The sequence below is a fragment of the Lepidochelys olivacea genome, assembly GCF_965140295.1.
Source record: "Lepidochelys olivacea isolate rLepOli2 genome assembly, chromosome: 2".
NCBI lineage: Eukaryota > Metazoa > Chordata > Testudines > Cheloniidae > Lepidochelys > Lepidochelys olivacea.
This window is the reverse complement of record NC_140412.1, coordinates 115,683,750-115,689,206: the sequence shown is the minus strand read 5'-3', so window position 1 is coordinate 115,689,206 and position 5,457 is coordinate 115,683,750. Positions and strand designations below refer to the sequence as shown.

At 41.4% G+C, this 5,457-nt stretch overlaps 1 long non-coding RNA gene across 1 annotated transcript; it reads right to left on the bottom strand.

Annotated features, from left to right (window-relative positions):
* Positions 1 to 393: 393 nt before the first annotated feature.
* On the bottom strand, positions 394 to 3,875 carry LOC311515193. Its single transcript, XR_014710079.1, has 3 exons — positions 3,796 to 3,875; positions 1,981 to 2,153; positions 394 to 502 (listed from the first exon to the last, which is right to left on the bottom strand). It is a non-coding gene; the product is annotated as an uncharacterized lncRNA (long non-coding RNA).
* Between the last annotated feature and the right edge of the window lie 1,582 nt (positions 3,876 to 5,457).

Below are 5,457 nucleotides of genomic sequence, written 5' to 3'. Positions count from 1 at the left end.
GTTTAAGCGCTGCTATTTGTGGGCCAACAGAATTCATGAAACATTAAAGAGATCCTTATCCGTGTCCTGAATTGTTACTACCAAGTCTTCAGCTTTGCAGAAAACATATTTCTGTTGTCATTTTTATTCCTCATAGGCCTGTTCGCCCTATGATTATGTTAATGGCCTTCACCACATGTGAACAATTACTCAGCATAAAAAAAGTGTGATGTTTAGGTACTTAAGTCTGAAATCTTAATGTAATTGCCTATAGAAAAATCTATTTACATCATCTATTCAATATTTAAGGATCAGTGTCCATGAGCTTTTAGGCTGAAATTGCCAAGCCATGACAGTATGGTAACACTACCACCTCACAGCAATTTGTAATCTTAGATTTTATTTTAACGTCTAATACTAATAGACAAATCAGCTACAGGGCACGTTGCTTTCTGCCAGTGTAGGTGCCACCACCCAGTCTTATATTCCAGTTCTCCAAGGACCAAACGTATTATCCCAGATCCTGCAGAGAGAGTGAGTGAGTGTTACAGCTGAGCAAGAGCTACCAAAAAGCATTCACAAACAGTTGTCAGATAAAATCCACTAATTCATTTTGAAGGTATTTCCAACCCCTTTTGTTTTATTCATTTTATGCAAACATTCCAGTAAGTCATTTTTTTCCTATGTTCACATAAAGTGAAAGCCCAATAAATACTCACGTGTGTAGATGAGCACAAAGATTTATTCCAGAAATATTTTCACAACCTTCTTGTAATCTCTGAGTTCCCTCATCTCACTTAGAAAACTATCAGTCACCCAATCAGGAAGCAGAAACACCACCATATGGGAACACAGGAACTGCCAGATTGGATCAGACTTGAGGTCCATCTGGTTCTGTAGCCCATCTCTGACAATACCAATACCAACTGCTTCAGTGGAAGGTGCAAGAAATCCCATTAGGGACAATTATGGAATAATCTACTCATAGAGAAGTTTCTTTCTGATTCCCATCAGAGTTTGCTATTGGTTTATGCCAGGAAGCATAAGAGTTTGTATCCCTTATATTTTTTATCTGGGCTAATGCAGTTTTCATTATCCACATAAATACCTAATCCATTTTGAATCCTGTTAAGCTCTTGGACACCATGATATTTTGTGGCAATAAGTCCCCAAATTACATGTTGTGTAAAAAAGCATTTCCTTATATCATTTTAAATGTGTTGCCTTTCCTCATTGGATGGTCCTTGTTCATTAATTATGAGGGAGCAATTTCTCTATTCCATTCGTTATTTTGCATCTCTCTCGTATGTCCCCTTCTTTTATTTATGTCTTCTCTAAAAAAAAACATTCCCAATTTTTCCAGCCTCTCCTCACCAGGAAATCTCACCGTGCCCCTAATCATTTTGGTGGCTCATCTCTGGTCCTATGCATTACTTCTATGATGCACATGACCAGTTCTCCACCAATAGGGCCTGATCCAAAACCACATGAAGTCAATGGATAGACTCCTGTTGTCTTTGGATCCAGCCCGTCACACAAATAGCTAGAGACATTGACATAGCTGAATAATTCATGAAGCCACAGGTCTAACTATGTCCACAGTAAGCAATGCAGCCAACCATTGTGACTAATAAACACATTTGTAAAAATCAGAATCTATTTGTAGAGAACTCACAAACAAAGAAGCCTAAATTTGTCAAATAAATTATAGTGACTAGTTCACCTAGCTTTAGTATGCGCACCCACCCTGCACTATGTGCATACAGCCTTATCAGAGAGATACAAGCCTGCCCATGTAACAGATGCATGTTTTCTGTACTCTGGTTCAGCTGGGAATGCACGCTGTAAAGCAGAAATAAATCACATGGAACTTGCTGTCATTTCTCTACCTTCCTTCAAAAATCTTCTGATGCTGCTGCCTGACTGGTTTGAGTTGGCATAGTTTTTAAATGAAATCTGGGAGACTGGCATCAACAGCATTGCCTAATTTTTAGCTAATACCTCTGTGGGTTCTGCGTTCGCATCTGGCCAGTGCCGTCATGCTGAGTATGATTATAATAGGCTGCTGCTCTTTCCCAAGCCGGAAGCTGGGGTACTGCTACTGACAGACTAAACAGAGACTTGTTCCAAACACAACAGCACATCACAGCCAGCGAAGGGTCGGCGGCGCGGGACTTCTCCCAAGGCATAAAAAAAGAGAGAGAGAGAGAGGAGAGAGAGAGAGAAATGTGTTAACTGTGCTAACAGTGCCAAGTAATATGCTTCGTTAAAAATTTAATCACCTGCAAGTGCAAAACAAGTGCAAAGCAATCATGTTGTAATTAGCACAGCAATTAACACCTCCCTTTTCGATAGCACATGCATCGTAGGAAGTGCATGATTGCAAGTGTTTATGCTTCTGACAGACTAAGTTCCTATAGAGAGGAAAAAATTGCTTAAATAGATTTTTTTCTTGTCTTTTTGGCATTTTGGCTGCTAGGTGCCCATGAAACCCCAGCACCAGCTGCCATATTGGTTTTGTGTGAACACTGTTTCATTGCATAGTGTAACTAACAAATACAACTTCATTTGGGTCCTCTTCAAAAGACAAACATTAACATCTTCTGTAAAATTATAATGTGAATAATGTTTCTGTGACCAAATGTGACACACGTATTATAAATATATGCTTATTGGAAACCACTGCTTACTGTAAACTACATATCAGAACTGCATAGAGATCTGGGTACTCAGGAACCATGCAAAGGGGTTGATATAAAAGCCAGAATAGGAGAGAATCTAGTGAACTCAGCGTGAGTCTGTGTTTGTACAATACCTAGCACAAAGGGGTCCTAGTGCGTGACTGGAGTGCCTAGGTACTACAGTAATACAAATGATTAATAATAACAATAGCAACATGAGACTGAGTAATGTCAGAGCTCTAATCCTGGGTTTGTCTAGAGTGGTCTAGGGTGAGTCACTTAGGCCCAAATTTTCTAAAATGGTCCCTACTTTTTGGTGTCTCAATTCTTGGGTATCCAACTTTAAACATGTAAAGCCATGTTTTCAGAGGTGCTTTGTATCCATAACTCTGACTGAAGTCAATGGAAGTTTTGAGTGCTCAATACACCAAGGAAAATCAGGCTCTGAAGTTGGGCACCCAAAAACTGAGACACCAGAAACCAGAGGCCACTTGTGAAAATACAGCCCTTGACCACTCTGGCTTTCCCCACCATACTATGGAGACAACAACATTTAGCTACCTGCCAGGAGAACTGGCAAGATTAGTTAGTTAACTTTTGCAATGAACTTTGAAAATGGAAAACGCTAAGTGGTGGTGTTATTATTAGGTCTGAATCAAAATAACCACTGTCTGCCGTGAACCATGACTACTAAAATATTACTCCCCACACACGGGGAACTCTCTAGCTTGCTACTGAACTCCAGAAATTCACTTCTAATATTTGCCACCCAAATAATTATCTGAACTAAGATTGTGCTGGCACAAGTATTGTATTATAAGTAGAATTCTACATAATTACCATGGAGGAGGGCTGCAGGGGCCAAGCAAAAGGAACAGAGTAACTATCGATCGCTCGGTCTCTTGGGAAATTTCTTGGGCCTGATCTGCTCTGAGATGGTAACCGTGTTTGAACCGGTGCCTGTTGAATTATATTTTTAATACAGTTTCTCATTTATTTTGGCACCATGCGCCGCATGTGAAACTGTGTTTAAATCCAGTTTAGTAAATGTTGTGTTTGAGCTTGTGTTTTATCATAGTTTTCAAACACAGTTCTAGTCTCAACATCAACATGGCCCAACCACGCTCTCTCTTACCTCACTCTGATTTAAGTGACTGTTGTGTGATGCCTTCTACAGATGGATCGGCAATGACGAGTCCAAAGGCTGCTCAGATCTGGAACACAGATGTTGGATTTTATATTTGCTAGTCCCCAGTATGATCTGGGCTACAGAGAGCTACTGTATGCTCGCACCATAGTTTTGCCTGTGTCTGTATCAGTGATGTGCTGCAGGAGGCTCTCAGGACCTTGTTAAAATTCTGCTGCCACATTTATGGGAGATTTGGGTGATTTCCCTGCTTCTGATGGAACTCATGGCCTCAATGTGTATTGCTAAATCATCCCTGCCAGACATGACTTACCCCCGAGGCTCATAAATGTTCTTCAGAAGAGCAATTGTGTTGTACTTGGCACGCACTGGAATAAGATGTGTCAGGATTTTAAAAAGTAATAATAATTTCCAGGGGAGAATACACCTGAAACCCTTGCCCCAGATCTTCATCTCAGCTGACGTCACCTTTGAAATATCACACGGACAACACTGTGCTATACTATAAATACACACAGTATATGTTTCAGGAAGAAAATGTTGTATAGTGCACAGTCAGCACTTAAATAAAACACGTATAGACTCCCCAGTGCTGAGCCCTCCTCTCTGCAATTATCTGCACTTCTTGTACACTAAAGTTTATCACAGGCAAAGGGGAAAATGTTCCATGAGAGTCCCTTGTTAAAGCATTGGCAGCACAGTGTATGAATGAGAGAGAGGCTGAACATCTCAGTCGCTCCACTCCCAATTCCCTCCAACCCAAGGACTGATAATTGTGCTGTATTAAGGACTAGCAAAACCACACCTGCTGGGATTCTAACCCTGAACAGAAAATTGTGTGTTAGTGGGGTGGGGGGGGGCGGATTCTCTCATGAGTGCATGCAAAGGACGCCATGCAAAGTGCATCACATCATCCCTCTGGAACCGAGTCCAGCGGAGAAATCTAGCAAAGTGCTCTGTGACCATTTGAGGCCACAGATTGTGGCAAAGAGCTGTCACAAAATAAGAGCACCACCAAAAAGAATAACTTGCAGAGTGGGGAGGGAAGGTTAGTGGACCAGGCAGCGGCCACTAGGGAGAAGTTACAAAAACTGCAAGGCAGCCATGACACATACAGCTGCTGATGGGGCCTACAATGGAGCTGTAAGGGGTATAGATTAAGAGCTGTGGTCTGATGCACGGGAAATCAGAAAGTCACAGATCCAAGCAGGCGTCTTGCTGGAGTATAGAATCTAAACTGAAGTGTTGGCTCTCAGGGTACTCGACAGCTAACCATGAATTTAAAAAGCACACAGCAAGGAGAAAAGTGTTTATTAGAAAAAAAACATCAGAGCTCACCAGCCAGGACGAATCTCCCAAACTGAATCTGGACAAATGACCAGGAATCTTCAGAGAAAGTAACAGCAGTCAAGCATCGATATCAGAATTTGACTGCTGTTGCCTGTGGTGTCCATTTCCAAGTCACACGCAAGGGAACTGCTGGACTCCTTGAGTATCACCTACTATTCTCAGTGCGGTATTAGAGCAATGATATTGAAGGTTTTTTAAAGGTTCTGAAAGGGCTAATGTGGATGGTATAGCGTCTCTGAGCTTATAGCTCTTTGGATTAGTCAGGTATGGATGTTATTTAGCCAAAAGGAGGTAAAATGG